At 45.6% G+C, this 18,188-nt stretch overlaps 2 long non-coding RNA genes across 4 annotated transcripts in view; one reads left to right on the plus strand and one right to left on the minus strand.

Moving 5' to 3' along the window:
• LOC140850455 (uncharacterized) overlaps window positions 1-18,188 on the minus strand; it is a 68,382-nt gene that overhangs the window by 34,810 nt on the left and 15,384 nt on the right. Inside the window, exon 3 of one of the 2 annotated variants that reach the window (XR_012133313.1) lies at window positions 47-1,866. The exons of the other annotated variant lie outside the window; for it this stretch is intronic. This is a non-coding gene — a long non-coding RNA (uncharacterized lncRNA). Of the gene's footprint in view, window positions 1-46; window positions 1,867-18,188 lie in introns of those variants that run through there. 2 annotated transcript variants of the gene reach the window in all.
• On the plus strand, window positions 8,060-13,266 carry LOC118972202 (uncharacterized). 2 transcript variants are annotated; one of them, XR_012133312.1, is made up of 4 exons: window positions 8,060-8,452; window positions 8,893-9,072; window positions 9,289-9,372; window positions 9,704-13,266. It is a non-coding gene; the product is annotated as an uncharacterized lncRNA (long non-coding RNA). The 2 variants fall into 2 exon arrangements; XR_005061047.2 differs by having other exon boundaries at window positions 8,893-9,059.

Consider the following 18,188-nt stretch of genomic DNA (forward strand, 5'->3'; position numbering starts at 1 on the left):
GAGCCAGGCACTGAGAACACAGGATGAGTAAAAGTGAAAAGCCTCTGGCAGACGTGACATTCCCACAAATAGTCTAACACGCGGTTAAGTGTTGTGATGGGGGTGGGGGAGGGACACTCAGCAAATAACTGGGGATGTTGGCAGAGTACATCTGAGTGGCTTTGAAGGGTGACCAAGTTCTTCAAAAGGAAGACTGAGAAGGCAGGCAGAATGACCTAAATACAGCCTCCAAGCTTTTATGTATAATGTGTGATTTCAGAAGACATCTTCATTTGTAAAATGAAAACAAATTACTCTGCGGAAATGTCATGGCCATGGCACAACAGGGCTGCAGTTCTCAGTTGCAGTCTTTCCTCAGCATGTTTTGGGGACAAGCCTGCGCTGGGGTCACGTGATCGTGCAATGTCTCAGGAGCCTCTCTGGCCCACCCCTTTGTCTCACCACAGTAAATTATTTAAGTTGTACAGTATTGTCTACTGGATCTCGGCCTGACTTATGTGTGCACAGGCCTGACTCCTTTCATAACATGTGCCAAGTGTGTGGGTGATGGGAAAGGCTCCCCAGCGACCAACATCACTCATTGTAGGCAAGTTGGCAATGCAATTTCATCTTTCCACCCAAAGAAAACTTAACGATTTTAAAAGGCCAAGCCTCCAGTCCTCTTTCCCTCAAGAAAGTCTGCACTTTGAGCCCATTCCCTATGGAGGTGGGAGAGCTTATGTCGAAAGAGCATATCAGAAGGTTGCAAGGGACAGCTGACGCCTGAAATCAGTTTCGTGGGTAAAGATACTAAAGTGTGGGCATCCAGATGCCTAGTGTAGGCTTTCGGCAAAGTGTCAACAGCCTGCCTGGATGCCTATGTTCCAACCAGCCATGGTAAGAATGCATTAACATTTCCAACTTGCTTCTCTGGCCACTGGTCAGCTGAGCATGCGCCCCTATATATCCAGTTTCCTACCTGGCTCTCCTGACTTCCTGAAGAACTTGCACAAACAAGCTTAGTATCTACTGAGTATTGAGCAAAATCTTTTATTAAAAAATACACTAAGTAATATCACAAAAAAGCATGAACCAATATCCGGGAATGAAGAGTTACACCCCTAGAGAAGCACATGATGGTAGGACAGGGCAATTGTGCAGCACCAACTTCAGAGACATCCTCCCTCCCCACACCGCATCAAGACAATTCTAGTGAAAGTCAGTGGTCAGTGGGGCCCAGTAACACCGAAACCATAGTTTTTGGGAAGGCTGGTGTTCGTGGGAGGAACACTTGCCTTAGAAGTAGACATGATTTAAAGCCACAGTCCCCATATTGCCCAAAGGCACATCCCAATTTCCTTATGAGGAGGGTGCAGCCTAGGAGATGGGGGTTAGAATTTACCTCGGCTTCGTTCCTGAACTTGGAGAAGAGAGCTTTCATCCACTTCTTTTTCCTGCGCTCAGAAGGATGAGATGCCAGTGTGGGGCTCAAAGAAAGGCTGAAAGGGGAGCCCTTTTAGTACGGCTTCTAGAACATTTTGTTAGAGACAAGAAAGCTCCCTTGAAATTCGTAAGTCTAGTACTGAAAGGAAAGGAGCGACACATAGCAGCAATTCACTGGAGAGTTCCGCTTTATTAGGGAAAGGTGCTGGGTTATATAGGAGGGGGCATGAATTGATTGAGGTGTCACTTCTACGGGGCTGGTGGCTGTTGGCTAGGTGCTGGGATTGGGAGGGGGGCGAGAGGTGATTGGGCTTCAGGTGGCGCCGGCGGGAACTGAGGACCCCGAAGAGAAGCCGGAAGTTTGCCATCTTACTGGTGGGGACCCTTCATTCCCCCCTTTCTCCTCTATGGGATTGTGGACGTTGCTTTCTCTCTGGCTGCTTCCTGCGGAACAGGGGCAGAGAAGGGAGTGAGGGCTTGAGGATTGGGAGGAAAGGGTTGACAGGACTCTCCGCAGTAAGGACGAGTAGATGTGGACTTCTTCAGGCTGGAAATCAATGAAGGTTCCCTGTAACTATAGGTTGAGGATCTGTTGATTCCAATGGTGCCAAGAGGATATGGGTGTCAGGAGCCAGGCGTCTGCGGCCATTGTTTCCAGGAACAGTTTTTAGTGGAGAGAGGGGTCCATCTCAGCGTGTGGTGAGGAGGTCACGTGAGGGGAGGGATCTTCTGTGGCCAGAAGCTGGTAGTTCCTGAGTAAAAGCTGGTTGAAAGCTTGATTAGAGATTTTTCTGACTTGGGATTTGATGAACTTTATTATACAGGGTAAGAAGAGACAGGCGAGAAGAATGACTATTATGGGGCCTGCAATGGGCCAGAGCTAGGTGAGGAGGGGGTTTGTTAGTATTGAAGAGAATGGGTTGGAATTGGAAGCAGAGTGGAGGCTGGAGGCAAGGTCAGTGAGTTTGGTAATGTTAGTTTCTACAATGCCGGAATAGCAGCACTCTTCTCAGAGGAAGACGCAGGTGCCGCCCTTCTCAGCTGTAAGCGGATCTAGGGCCCGCCGGTTTTGAAGGGTGACTTTAGCTAGCGAAGTGACCTGTCTTTGGAGAGAGGCTAGGGAATCGGCAGTGGATGTCAGGGCTCCCTCAAGTTTGGCGTTGAGATCTCTAACTGCCTATAGAGAGTGACCCAAGGCTTCTCCCGAAAACCCTGCCCCAATGGCTGAGGTGATCAAAGAGCTACTGACCATGATGGGAAGGAAAGCAGCTCTTTTTGTGCGCGAGGGCAAGGGAGGTTGGAGCTCAAGGAATTCTGCCATGCTGTAAAGTGTAAACTATGGGATTAGGGTGACGAGAATGCAGGGTGTATCGGAGTTGAGAGGCACTGAGTTGAAAAGGCTGCCATTACACCAAAAGAAGTGTCCCGGTTGCATAAAAGTCTTAGAGCCGGAGATAGGGGTGTAGATAGAGAGGCAGTGAAGTGCGCAGGAGGGGGGTGGAGTTGGGCCAACACAGTGGTAGATGGTGGGATTATCTGCTATTCTGGTTCCCATAGGGGTATGTCTGCCAGGGGGCAGAGGGGTTGTCCTTCTGCATGGAAGGAGTAGTTGGAAATATTAAGGGGCACGGCGGCCAGCAGTGGGCGCTGTAGTGATGCGCACAAGAAACAATTGGCTGTGTTAAGGGTGTGGTTGAGAAAGATGGTGGTGTCCTGAATGAGCTGTAATGAAGAGTAGGAGAAATGGGAAGAGGGGTGGGGATAAGAAGATGAAGAGGCACTATCAAGAGTTTGGATAATGACTTTTTCGGAATGCCTGCTATCTGATGCAACTTGAGAGATCTGGGAATGAGAGGGAACATACTTTCAAGAGATATGAAGGGTACTGTGGGGGGTCGAGGACCCCCCGTAGTAAACTGAGGCTGTGACTCTGGCAGCCCATCGAGAGTCCCAGGGATCTGGGATTGATAAGGAGAATGAGCCGTTGGGATATTTCATGAAACGGTTGGAGGAGTAATACGGGGGGTACTGGAAGTTACTCATGTAGTGAATGGTGCAAGACTAGTAGGGACATCTCCTGTAGGTATCTGGCCATCGCCTGCAATAGGCTTGTTTTTGGTCATAGAGGAAGCAGAGGTAGGGAGAATAAGGGTAACTGCTAGTGAACACTTCAGTGGAGGGAGGAAAGTGGAGGTATAAAGGCTCAGAGCAGCTTTTCAGAGGGCAGTCTGGTGTGGCAATGAGGGCAGTAACTTTTGTTTGATGCTGTGTGTAAGTCTGTCTGACTTTGAATCGCCATATAAAGGAGGCTGGGGTGGTGGGGAAGACAATAGGAATGAGGAAAAAAGCAAGAGAGCAGTAAAGGAGGAAAAAGTCATGATTCGAGTATGGATGGCAAAGGGGGTGAACAGGATTTTGGAGGAAAGAGGACAGTAAGGTCAGGAGTCTGGAGGGAGGGAGGGAGAGTCTGTAAACTTTTGTAGGTTAAGAGATCTTTTAGGTGATGTGGGGACAGAATGGTAAGGGGCGCCCTGAATGTCAGTTTATGAGCTTCTTTCTGCAAGAGCTGTCTAGCGGCTAATGCTCGTAGGCAGGGGGCCCATCTCCGAACTGTGGGGTCTAATTGCTTAGAGAGATAAGCTACTGGGGCAAAGGATGGGCCATAATATTGGCTTAGGACTCCTAGAGCTTGACTGGACCTCTCATGAATGTATAATGAGAAGGGCTTCGACAAATCAGGAAGATGGAGAGCTGGGGCTTCTACAAGGGCTTGACGGAGCTTAATGAAGGAGTGTTGGGGTGAGGAGGATAATGGTTTTTTAGGGGGGCTCTTGCTGAGGTTGTATAGGGATCTTGCCAACAGGGTGCAGGGAGAAGTTAGGGATCTATGTTCTAAAATATCTAGCTAGGCTTAGAAAGGGCCTAGAAAGGAAAGGATTTTTGTCTTGGTTTGGGGAATGGGCAGGTCAGAGAGGAGCCATTTTCTGTCTAAGGTAATGGACTTTCTTTGTTGAGATAGAAGAAATCTGAGGTAAGTGACAGGAGGGGAAGAGATTTGAGCTTTGACGGGGGATACTCGGTGACTTCTGGACGCTAGAAGGTTAAGTAGGGAGGCAGTGTCAAGTTGAGACTGTTCTCACGAGAGACTGCAGAGTAGAAGATTGTCCATGTATTATAATAAGGTGGACTTGGAGTGATCATGATGAAACTGTTTGAGGTCTTGAGCTAGGACCTGTCTAAAAATATGGGGACTATCTCGGAAGCTTTGTGGCAAAACTGTCCAGGTGAGTTGTTCAGAATGTCTTGTGTATGGGTCCGTCCAGGTGAAGATGAAAAAATCTTGGGAGCAGGGGTCTAGAGGGATAGAAAAATGGGTCCTTGAGATCTAGGACTGACAAGTGGGATGCTGAGGCTGTATAGATTTGGAACTAAGGGATGGATAGGGACAATGGCTATGTTGATGAGGCGAAGGTCTTGGACAAGGCGGCAAGATCCGTTGGTTTTTTTAACAGCTAATATGGGGTTATTAAATGGGGAGTGAGTGGGTCTGCTTGAATGATGGGTTGGAGGCCTATGAGGGCTGAAGTGGTTAGGGGGTATTGGGCCTGACAGATATACTGAGAGGGCTCACATAATTTGATAGAGGCAGGGGGACATAGGGCCACGGAGGGGCTTGTAATGTCCCAAACTTTGGGATTTACAGGGTGTATGAGGGCAGAACCGGAGCTTTCATTGGGTAGAGGGGGGTCGTTGGCTATGAGGGCCATCAGAAAGGGAGTACTGGGGGCTGTGGGAGTGGATATAGTTATGGAAACGTGGAGGAGGGAAAGGATGTCTCGTCCTAGTAAAGGGATGGGACACTGGGGCATAACCAGGAAGGAGTGGGAGAAAGGTATGGGATTGTCTTGGATTGTGCATAAAAGGGTGGGTGGGGGGTTTAATGGGAAAATCTGTTTACCTCCTACTCTGACTATAGGAGTAATGGCTGGCGTGGTAGGGCCCCGGTATTCTCACAAGACTGAGAAGGTGGCTCCTGTATCTAGGAGGAAGGAGATGGGGTGACCGTCTACTGTTAAAGTAACCCTGGGCTCCTGTTTGGTGATGGAAATGGTCGGGCGAGAAGCCCCCGGGCCCCATCAATCTTCTTCTGCCAGCCACACTACGGCGGGCTTAGGATGGGGGTTGTTCATCCAGCCTCCCCTTCAGGTGGTTGGGCAATCAGACCCCCAGTGGCCCTTTTTGTGGCATCTGGGGCATGGGGTGGTAGGAGATCTGGGGGAGCGGCACGCCCTTGACTAATGTCCCTCTTTTCTGCACTTGAAACAAGCTCTTGGGGGGGCTTGTTTGTAGAGGGGCGCCCAGGTTGTGGTTTTATCAGCTGGGCCAACATCTGGAAATTGGCCTGATCAGCCTTTTGTTTACGGCATTCTTTCTCCTCCTCCCGCTTATGGAAGACTTTAAAGGCCACTGTTAGGATCTCAGTCTGTGGGGTAGCGGGGCCCTGTTCTAACTTTTTGAGTTTAGCTTTAATGCCGCGGTAGCCTTGAGCTAGGAAGTATTTCATCAGGACATGTCTTCCTTCAGGTATTTCTGGGTCCAGGCTGGTATACTGTAATAGGGCTTGAGTGAGTCTGTCTAAGAACTCGGAGGGGATTTCATCTCTCTTTTGAATTATGTCTTGGAGCTTTTGAAAATTGACTACTTTACAAGCTGCCCTTTTTCAGACCTGCTATTAAGCAGGAGGCAAAAATATCTCGAGTGCGGAGACTCATGGTGGTGTTATAATTTCAGTGTGGGTCTTGTTCAGGGACAGCAGTGGGGCCAGGGGAATAGGTGGGGTCAGTCCTGTGGGTTTCAGTAGCCTGCATTTGGGCGAAGTCCTAAACTCGTCTACGCTCTTCAGGGAGGAGCGTATTGGCCAGGAGCATGAAAATGTCATGATGTGTGAGGCTGTAAGACTGGAGGGTGTATTGAAACTCCCTAATGTATGTCATGGGATCAGTGGAAAAGGAACTTAGGCGTTTCTCTAGTTGGGCTAAATCTCTTAAGGAGAAAGGTATGTGAATGCGCATGCTGCCTTTGGATCCTGCTACCTCCCGGAGGGGGGGCGATAATTTTGGGAGGCTCTCAGGACTGAGTCTGAGGGGGACTGAAGGGTTCTGGCTCAGTCTGTGGGGGAGTGACGCGGTCTAGCCGTGCCTAGTCGAGCAGGTCCTGAAGTGCAGAAGGGGGGCAAAGAAAATAAAGAAAGATAGAATCGGACCCACATGTCGCCAGCTAGCAGCCCAGCTGCTTACTTCTGCCGCTCTAGTTGGGCTTGAACTCATGACTCTGAATTAAGAGTCCCATGCTCTACTGAGCTACAGCAGGGCTCCAGTTAATTGCTTATGGAATGCATTGTTTTCTATTCCTGCCACATCGGCAAGTGGGGGAAGGGCATAGCTAGAAGCAGGGGCAGTGTTTCTACACATCTTCAAGGTCTCCCTATTTTCAGAGTGAGGAGTCTTGGCAAGATATGTTTTTGTGGACAGATAACTTCTAAGGACTGCACCGGTTGTTCTCTAGCTTGTGCTTTCCCATGCTGCGTTCAGACATGGGGGGAGGCGCTTTCCCATTCTCTCTACAAACATGTGAGAAGACAAAGGCGGTCCCTAACAGGGGAGAAACAGCTGATGAGGGCAAAGACGGAGGAGGCCCCTGGGACCTAGTTAAAGGGGGGCTGAAAGGCTCAGGCTTAATCTGCAGGGAATGAAGGTGGAGGAGGTGAGATGGGGGAGGAGATGGTTGGGGAGGAAGGGAGAAGGGCTGTTGTAGGAGAAGAAGGGGAAGGGAGTGAACAGAAGGCTTCTGCGGGGGCGGCGGCTTGCAGGCTAGGAGAACTTGGGAGGGGGCGGGGAGAGGAGGAGGCAGAAAGCTTCGATATAGGGAATCTCCTTCCATTTTTTCAGGCACTGGCAGTAGTTAAAAAGATCGCGAGTGATGTTAGGATCAAGAGTTCCCCTGCAGGCCATTGGTTTTTATTGTCTAGGGGGTATGTCGGCCAATCTTGGGAGCAATATTTACGGAGAAGTTTTGGTTTTATATCAGGCATCAGGGAGAGGGTAGCCAGATGCTTAAGCAGGCATTCAAGAGGTGAACTTTCAGGGAGGGATGAGGAGGCTCCCATGGGTAAAGGACAGAGAAGGAGACAAACAGGGGAAGACGAACGGAGATCCTCGGACTGGAAGCAGACCACAAGGAGACAAAGGGCGTCCCCGATGATACTTGGTGGTCTGCGGAAAATCGTATACGAGTCGGAATTTCTTGGGAAGTGTGGGTCATCACCCAGACTTCCCTAAGAAGGCAGAGTGCCGGAGTCTCTAGGTACCTAGCGCTAGGCGTTTTCGGCAGATGGAACAGAAGGAGGAGGGGGGGGAAAAGGGAGCGTTCTCATCCACAAAGGAGTCACCTCGTTTATGGCTGTTGGAGGGGGGGTGCCTGAGAGTCTGCTGCAGCTGTGAAGGCCTGAGGTGGGGATTTATGACTGTCAGAGGAGGGGCCTGAGGGTCTGCTGCAGCCGTGAAGGCCTAAGGCGGGGATTTATGGCTGTCGGGGGATGGGCCTGAGGGTCCACCGGCAGCCGTGAAGGCCTGAGGCGGGGAGAGTTCCCTCCTCATCCCCGAGCGTCAGGGCCTTGCCGGACGATCACGGTCAATGGCACTGCGATAGCTCGGGGAAGAGTGGCCCACCCCGGGGAAATTTTGCTTAAAAACTTTCAGCACTGATGGAAGGGATGGTGAATGCGTTTGACTGTCGGAGGAGGGGCCTGAGCGTCTGCCGCAACCGTAAAGGCTTGAGGCAGGGATTTATGGCTTTTGGAGGAGGGGCCTGAGGGTCCGCCGCAGCCGTGAAGGCCTGAGGCGGGGAGCGTTCCCTCCTCATCCCCGAGCGTCAGGGCCTTGTCGGACGATCACGGTCAATGGCACTACGATAGCTCGGGGAAGAGTTGCCCACTCCGGGGGAAAACTTACCTAAAGGACAGAGAGGAGTGGTGAGTGTGATGAGCCAGCGCCGGAAAAAGAGGACGAGGGCAAGCTGCTGCTGGTGTCGGGGGAAGACGGGGCCCAGTTGGGGTGTCCCGTCTCCCGGGTTTCGGCACCAATGAAAGGAAAGGAGCGACACATAGCAGCAATTCACCGGAGAGTTCTGCTTTATTAGGGAAAGGTGCTGGGTTATATAGGAGGGGGCATGAATTGATTGAGGTGTCACTTCTACGGGGCTGTTGGCTGTTGGCTAGGTGCTGGGATTGGGAGGGGGGCGAGAGGTGATTGGGCTTCAGGTGGCGCCGGCGGGAACTGAGGACCCCGAAGAGAAGCCGGAAGTTTGCCATCTTACTGGTGGGGACCCTTCAGTGCTCACTCACCAGATAAAACTTTCAGTTTATCACTAGCCATAGCCAGCTGTCAGACTTCATGTGACTTCTCTCCACAGGCTTCTATTGGAAACACCCTCAGTGACTGTGTCATTGATCAATAGCTTGTGCAGGCTCAGCCACACTTACCAAAGCATTTCCGCTGTGCTGGATGGGACCTCAGACTGGAAGTGATGTCTGGGTTCTTGATCACGAAGACGAAGTATGAGCTTCACCAGCACTCACGGTAGGAGAGCAAGGTACAAGCTTTTATTTATAGACAGAGTGAAAGGACAGAGCTCTGGGTTTACGCCAGAAGGGGACAAGAGAATCCGGGGTGGCACATTGTTTAGGAGTTTTATAGGCAGTTGAGGATTTTCGAGAACATGAAAAAAAGCTTAGGGATGTGGACTTAAGTGGTCCCTGAATATTTAGAATTAGCATAAGCAACTTCCTGCTCTGATAATTTCTCCTAGATACCAGCATCTTGATCTGGAGGCATATGAAACAAGGCCACCTGCTCAGACCCCATGGTTGGCTGAGGTATTGTTTGCTAAAGAGTAAGTTAAGAATTTCTAACGTTTCTTGCCTTTTACTGTGTTGTTTATGGCTGGGCCTGCATGCTAAATTAGATTGCTCAGTTTGCAAAATTACTTAATCAGATCTGAAGGAGGAAAGATAGCACATAGGCCTGGGCCTTTTAGCATGCAAAGGTGAATTTTACACATGGTTATAAATGATTAGCATAATAAAAACATGTGCTACTCTTATCTGGGGAATATTAACTGATCTCACTGAAGAATGACTCTAGGGCTGAATGTTTAACACAAGAGTTTTAGTAGGGGGTGTTACATTGCTCTGACTGCAAATATCCTGCCTTGCTTTTTCCAGAGGCCCTCACCCTACTCTGACTACACTGACAGTCCCTGTCTCAGAAGGATCCCAGCCTTATCTCCCCCTGCAGCAGAAGGAAGAATGGAAGCACACCCCTCAGGCAGGAGAAACTCCACTACAGACTGTGCCTGGTCATACATGTATCTGTTTTAAATGGGTCTGTTAGGCAGGAAAATAGATATGAGCAGGGTGGAAAGAGAAAAAGGCCAGAAAGTCCACTAAAAAGACCCAAAATTAATCAATTAAAGGTCAAAAAGCCAGGAGCAACTTGGCCTGGAATGTTTGAATATTTCCCAGATAAAGGAAAGTACCTCAGCATAGCCCATGTCTTTGTTGTGTTAATCATGCAGGCCCAGCTTTTTTTACCTTTACCTATATGCTGTTTTTTCTCCTTCTGGCTCTAATTAAGTAGTTTGTAACCTAGGCAATGTTAGGAAAGAGCATAAAACCTAAATGTGATTTATTCCCACTAGGATGTTTAAGCATTTTAACAGTAAGGTAACAAAGGGCCACGTGGTGGAAGATGCTTGGGCTGAGAGTGGGGGTGGGGAATTGATAAGGGCCTGGCAATACCTGTTTGAGTTTTTTAAACCTACCAATAAGATTAAGACAAATGTAAAGGAAAGATATAACTGGCTTTGGCAACTTCCAGGAAAGAATGTGAACCCTGTAGTACTCAGCCAATGAGGAACCAGGGGAGGGACTCACGTACTAGGGAGATAAATTATTAGCTCCAAACTCCCCAGGTGTGCCTGTCCAACAGACACCCGATCTTACAAGACCATCATTAAAGCCTCACTCCACTGTTCTCTTTATCTCCATGTCCACTTACTGAATTAGGACCGGTGAGTGTTTCTCCAGTGAGACAGGGACCATAGACATAGTCAAAGTAGGGTGAGGGCCCCTGGAGGGGGCAGGGCGGGATATTTGCAGTCAGAGCAATGTAACTACATGCAAGGAAACCCCCCTGCTAAAACTCTATGTTAAACATTGAGCTCTAGAATCATTCTTCAGTGAAATCAGTTAATGTTCCCCAGATAAAGAAGAGTAGCACGTTTTATTATGCTAACCATTTATAATCATGTGTGCGGTTCTCTTTAGCATACTAAAAGGCCCAGGCCTATGTGCATCTTTCTCCTTCAGATCTGATGAAGTGATTTTGCAAACTGGGCAACTAATTTAGCAAGTAAGCCCAGGCATAAACAACACAGTAAAAGGCAGGAAGGATTCCACCTTAAAGATAAGATTGCATTTTAATACCCAAGAAGTTAAGACATTAGAAATTCTTAACTTACTCTTTAGCAAACAATACCTCAGCCCACCTTGCAGGGCTGAGCAGGTGGCCTTGTTTCCTGTGCCCCCAGACCAAGATGCTGGTATCTTAGGGAGAAATCATCAGAGGAAGTTGCTTGTGTTAAGTTCATTCTAAATATTCAGAGACCACTTAACAAGTTCACACCCCTAAGTTTTTTTCATGTTCTCAAAAAATCCTCAACTGTCTATAAAACCCCCTAGACAACGCACCACTACAGACTCTCTCGTCCCCTCCTGGCATGAGCCAGAGCTCTATTCTCTCACTTTATTTCTAAATAAAAGCCTGTACCTTGCTCTCCTACCTTGACTGTGAAGCTCATTCTTCCGCTCCGCAAACAAGAACCCCCGGCATCAACAGGCAATTAATTTAGCGTGCAGGCCCAGCCATAAACAACATAGTGATAGGAAGGAAGTATCCATTTTAAAGATTGTATTTTAAATACCCAGGAAGTTAAAAATGTAAGATTCTTAACTTACTCTTTAGCAAACAGAATAACTCAGCCCACCTTGGAGGCCGGGCAAGCAAGCTGTCTGATCTGCTCCCAGACCAAGATGCCGGTATCCCAGGGAGAAATCAGAGCAGGAACTTGCTTGTGTTAAGTTAATTCTAAAGATTCAAAGACCACTTAACAAGTCTGCACCCCTAGCCCTTGGTCACATTCCTAAAGAATCCTTAAAACGGGGAACCCCCAGCTTTTCCAGGTGCTCCTCTCTCAGGTTGCCCGCACTTTTTAAGTGCGTAACCTTTTAACTTTAAACTCTCTTTTCAACCTTTCAGTGGGTACCCCTCTCTCAGAGGTCACCCACACTTAAAAGTGCGTAACCTTTTAACTTTAAACTCTCTTTTCAACCTTTCAGGGGGCGCTCCTCTCTCTGGGGTTGCTAACACTTTCTGGGTGTGTATCCTTTTAATCTTTTCTCAGCCTTTCAGAGATGCCTCTTCTCTAGGGCAGCCCAAACTGACCTTCTCCAAGTGTGCTCTTTTGGCTTTAAACTTCTCACTTAAACGCATGTTTTCTGCGCCTTTCCAGTAATAAGTGTTTTATTACTTCGCTTTGTCATTCTAATCCTCCGAATTCTGGCATTAACCTTCACTCTATCCTATCTCAGACAAGTAAGGAGGGGCTGCTGAGAGCTCAGGCCTGAGCTTGTAAAGTACCATCACCTGGGTGGCTGGGAACTGAAGCTTACAGTCTTACTCTTTAGTGACCTGCCTGAAAGTCTCCCTTCTTTACCTATAGGAAGTTTGCAGAACATAATCTCACTCCATCCAGTGCTCTGCGGCTCCCCCAAAGCCTGGGGTGGTAGGGAATCAGTTCCCATGCTGTGCAGATCCAAGCAGACACTGGACTCCAGGTGACCCTGGCTTAAGGAGTTAGCAGGGGTCATGCCCCATGCTGAGTAGCTGTTCAATGAACCTCCTTTATTATCCTATTCTGTCATTCCCTAACACTCTTACTTTAATGAATTCCTTCCTCACTTTGTCCTCTGACTTCTCTGCATCACCGAACTGAATTCTCCCTAACAGATCCATATCAATATACCGTCTTTGTTCCAAAAATGACTTAAGGCTGCCTTATAAAAATTCACCCAACATGATATAATACAATTTTTTTTAAGTGGGTTTAGAACTCAGCACAAAGGGAATACCAGGGCAGGAGAGAAGATGAAGCCAGGTGTAAAACCAGCATTAGGATCACCTGCTGGAAGAATGACGAGCAGCTGTATTTGCCAGCAGGACATAAAAGAGGCAGGTGCTGACCTTGAATTTGAATTAAGGTCACAGAGATAGTGAACACTGAGCTCTAGAGCAGGTGTTTGCCCTGGTGTTTCCCTGCCAAATGTGTACAGGCAAGGTGACTTCTGGAAAATGGGGGGCAGAGTTAGAATGGCATTCTTTATATGTTGTGAGGCAGTATTCTGAGCCCCCTAGGGTGCACTCCCAATAAGGGATCTCTGCAGACACAAAGCAGCTCCATGGGGGAGGGCTGTGCTGCAAGGTGTCTTTCACAGAGTCCCTAGTGGTGCCCCAAATCTGCCTCCCTGTGACCTTGAACAAGCTACAGATAGAGGGCAAGCTGCACAGAAGATACATGAAGAACATTATGGTTACTAGACGCTCCCCTTCACAAAGTCCCCCCATACAAACCCTATTACAGTTACTGCTCCATCAGCGTAGTAAGATGGTGTAGACTCACTACTTGTCTTCTCTGTGTTGCACATCCCTCCCTATGCCGACCCTCACATTATACATGCTAATCATAAGGCCCCCTTACTTTTTCCCTGCCCTTATCCCTCCCTTCCCACCCCTCCTGCCCAGTCCCTTTCCCTTTGGAAACTGTTAGTCCATTCTTGGGTTCTGTGATTCTGCTGCTATTTTGTTCCTACAGTTTCTCTTTGTTCTTATACTCCACATATGAGTGAAATCATTTGGTACTTGTCTTTCTCTGCCCAGCTTATTTCACTGAGCATAATACCCTCTAGCTCCATCCATGTTGTTGCAAATGGTAGGACTTGTTTTCTTCTTATGGCTGAATAATATTCTATTGTGTATATATACCACATCTTTTTTATCCATTCATCTATTGATGGACACTTTGGTTGCTTCCATTACTTGGCTATTGTAAATAGTGCTGCGATAAACATAGGGGTGCATCTGTCTTTTTCAAACTGGGCTGCTATATTCTTAGGGTAAATTCCTAGAAGTGGAATTCCTGGGTCAAATGGTATTTCTATTTGGAGCTTTTTGAGGAACCTACATACTGCTTTCCACAATGGTTGAACTAATTTGCATTCCCATCAGCAGTGTAGGAGGGTTCCCCTTTCTCCACAACCTGGCCAACATTTGTTGTTGTTTGTCTTTTGGATGCTGGTGATCCTTACTGGTGTGAGGTGATATCTCATTGTGGTTTTGATTTGCATTTCTCTGATGACAAGTGATGTGAAGCATCATTTCATGTGTCTGTTGCCATCTGAGTTTCTTTGGAGAACTGTCTGTTCAGCTCCTCTGCCCATTTTTTAATTGGATTATTTGGTTTTTGTTTGTTGAGGTGTGTGAGCTCTTTATATATTTTGGATGTCAACCCTTTAACGGATCTGTCATTTATGAATATATTCTCCCATACTGTAGGGTACTATTTTGTTTTATTGATGGTGTCCTTTGCTGTACAGAAGCTTTTCAGATTGATACAGTCCCACTGTTCATTTTTGCTTTTGTTTCCCTTGCTTTGGGAGATATGTTCATGAAGAAGTCACTCATGTTTATGTGCAAGAGATTTTTGCCTACATTGTTTTCTAAGAGTTTTATGGTTTCACGACTTACATTCAAGTCTTTGATCCATTTCGAATTTACTTTTGTGTATGGGGTTAGACAGTGATCCAGTTTCATTCTCTTACATGTTGCTGTCCAGTTTTGCCAGCACCATCTGTTGAAGAGACTATCATTTCCCCATTGTATGTCCATGGCTTCTTTGTCATATATTAATTGACCATATACATTTGGGTTAATATCTGGGGTGTCTATTCTGTTCCACTGGTCTGTGGTTCTGTTCTTGTGCCAGTACTAAATTGTCTTGATTACTGTGGCTTTGTAGTAGAGCTTGAAGATGGGGAGCAAGATTCCCCTCATGTTATTCTTCCTTCACAGGATTGCTTTGGCTATTTGGGTTCTTTGGTGTTTCCATATGAATTTTTGAACTATTTGTTCTAGTTCATTGAAGAATGTTGTTGGTAATTTGATAGGGATTGCATCAAATCTGTATATTGCTTTGGGCAGGATGGCCATTTTGACTATATTAATTCTTCCTAGCCAAGAGCATGGGATGAGTTTCCATTTGTTAGTGTCCTCTTTAATTTCTCTTAAGAGTGTCTTATAGATTTCAGGGTATAGGTCTTTCACTTCTTTGGTTAGGTTCATTCCTAGGTTTTTTATTCTTTTTGATGCTATTGTGAATGGAATTGTTTTCCTGATTTCTCTTTCTGCTAGTTCATTGTTAGTGTACAGGAAAGCAACTTTCTGTGTTATTAATTTTGTGTATTAACTTTGTGTTCTGCAACTTTGCTGAATTCAGATATTAGTTCTAGTAGTTTTGGAGTGGAGTCTGTAGCTTTTTTATGTACAATATCATGTCATCTGCAAATAGTGACAGTTTGACTTCTTCTTACCAATCTGGATTCCTTGTATTTCTTTGTTTTGTCTAATTGCCTTGGCTAGGACCTCCAGTACTATGTTGAATAACGGTGGAGAGAGTGGGCATCCCTGTCTTGTTCCCAATCTCAGAGGAAAAGCTTTCAGCCTCTCACTGTTCAGTATGATGTTAGCTGTGGGTTTATCATATATGGCCTTTATTATGTTGAGGTACCTGCCCTCTATGCCCATTTTCTTGAGAGTTTTTTTTATCATGAATGGATGTTGAATTTTGTTGAATGCTTTTTCAGCATCTATGGAGACGATCATGTGGTTCTTGTACTTCTTTTTGTTGATGTGGTGGATGATATTGATGGAGTTTCAAATGTTGTACCACCCTTGCATCCCTGGGATGAATCCCACTTGGTCATGGTGTATGATCCTTTTGATGTATTTTTGAATTCGGTTTGCTAATATTTTGTTGAGTATTTTTGCATCTACATTTATCAGGGATATTGGTCTGTAGTTTTCTTTTTTGGTCGAGTCTTTTCCTGGTTTTGGTATTACGGTGATGTTGGCTTCACAGAATGACTTTGGGAGTAGTCCCTCCTCTTGTATTGTTTTGAAAACTTTAAGGAGAATGGGTATTATGTCTTCTCTGTATGTCTGATAAAATTCCAAAGTAAATCCATCTGGCCCTGGGGTTTTGTTCTTGGGTAGTTTTTTGATTACCACTTCAATTTCATTGCTGGTAATTGGTCTGTTTAGATTTTCTGTTTCCTTCTTAGTCAGTCTTGGAAGGTTGTGTTTTTCAAGGAGGTTGTCTATTTCTCCTAGGTTTTCCAGCTTGTTAGCATATAGATTTTCATAGTACTCTCTAATAATTCTTTGTATTTCTGTGGGGTCCATCGTGATTTTTCCTTTCTCATTTCTGGTTCTGTTGATATGTGTTGTCTCTCTTTTACTCTTAATAAGTCTGGCTAGAGGGTTCTCTTTTTTGTTTATTTTCTCAAAGAACCAGCTCTTGGTTTCATTGATTTTTTCTATTGTTTTATTCTTCTCAATTTTATTTATTTCTTCTCTGATCTTCATTATGTCCCTCGTCTGCTGACCTTAGGCCTCATTTGTTCTTCTTTTTCTAACTTCGATATTTGTGACATTAGACTATCTATTCATTTGGGATTGTTCTTCCTTCTTTAAATATGCTATATACTTTCCTCTTAATACTGCTTTTCCTGCGTTCCACAGAAGTTGGGGCTTTGTGTTTTTGTTGTCATTTGTTTCCATATATTCCTGGATCTCCATTTTAATTTGGTCATTGATCCATTGATTATTTAGGAGCATCTTGTTAAGCCTCCATGTGTTTGTGGGCCTTTTTGCTTTCTTTGTACAATTTATTTCTAGTTTTATACCTTTGTGGTCTGAAAAGGTGGTTCATAGGATTTTAATCTTTTGGAATTTACTGAGGCTCTTTTTCTGGCCTACTATGTGGTCTATTCTGGACATTGTTCCATGTACACTTGAGAAGAATGTGTATCCTGTTGCTTTTGGGTGTAGAGTTCTATAGATGTCTATTAGGTCCATCTGTTCTAGTGTGTTGTTCAGTGCCTATATGTCCTTACTTATTTTCTGTCTGGTGGATCTGTCCTTTGGAGTGAGTGGTGTGTTGAAGTCTCCTAAAATGAATGCATTGCAGTCTATTTCCTCCTTTAGTCCTGTTAGTATTTGTTTCACATATGCTGGTGCTCCTGTGTTGGGTGCATATATATTTAGAATGGTTATATCGTCTTGTTGGACTGCCCCGTTTATCATTATGTAATGTCCTCCTTTATCTCATTACTTTCTTTGTTTTGACATCTATTTTGTCTGATCCTAGTACTGCAACACCTGCTTTTTTCTCCCTATTGTTTGCATGAAGTGTCTTTTTCCATCCCTTAACTTTTAGTCTATGCATGTCTTTGGGTCTGAGGTGAATTTCTTGTAAGCAGCAGATAGATGGGTCTTATTTTTTTTATCCATTCAGTGACTCTATGTCTTCTGATTGGTGCATTCAGTCCATTGACATTTAGGGTGATTATCGATAGGTATGTACTCATTACCATTTCAGGCTTTAGATTCGTGGTTACCAAAGGTTCCAGGTTACTTTCCTTACTATCTAAGAGTCTAACTTAACTCACTTAGTATGCTATTACAAACACAATCTAAAGGTTCTTTTCTATTTCTCCTCCTTTTTCTTCCTCCTTCATTCTTTAAATATTTGGTATCAAATTCTGTACTTTTTGTCTATCCCTTGATTGACTTTTGGGATAGTTAATTTAATTTTGCATTTGCTTCATAATTAGCTGTTCTACTTTCTTTACTGTGGTATTATTACCTCTGGTGACAGCTATTCAACCTGAGGAACACTTCCATCTATAGCAGTCCATCCGAAATAGACTGTGGAGATGGTTTGTGGGAGGTAAATTCTCTCAGCTTTTGCTTATCTGGAAATTGTTTAATCCCTCCTTCAAATTTAAATGATAATCTTACCAGATAAAGTAACCTTGGTTCCAGGCCCTTCTGCTTCATGGCATTAAATAAATCATGCCACTCCCTTCTGGCCTGTAAGTTTTCTGCTGAGAAGTCTGATGTTAGCCTGATGGGCTTTCCTTTGTACGTGATCTCATTTCTGTATCTGTCTGCTTTTAACAGTCTGTCCTTATCCTTGATCTTTCCCATTTTAATCCCTTTCTCTCTCTCTTCTTCTTCTGGTATCCCTATAATGCAAATATTGTTCCACTTGTATTGGTCATACAGTTCTCTCAATATTCTTTCATTCTTAGAGATCCTTTTTTCTCTCTGTGCCTCATGTTCTTTGTATTCCTCTTCTCTAGTTTCTACTTCATTTATTGTCTCCTCCACTGTATCCAACCTGCTTTTAATACCCTCCATCGTGCTCTTCAACGTTTGGATCTCTGACCTGAATTCATTTCTGAGTTCTTGGATGTCTTTCCGTACCTCCATTAGAATGTTGATGATTTTTAGTTTGAACTCCCTTTCAGG

Source organism: Manis javanica, chromosome 7 (assembly GCF_040802235.1).
Source record: "Manis javanica isolate MJ-LG chromosome 7, MJ_LKY, whole genome shotgun sequence".
Classification (NCBI taxonomy): Eukaryota; Metazoa; Chordata; class Mammalia; order Pholidota; family Manidae; genus Manis; species Manis javanica.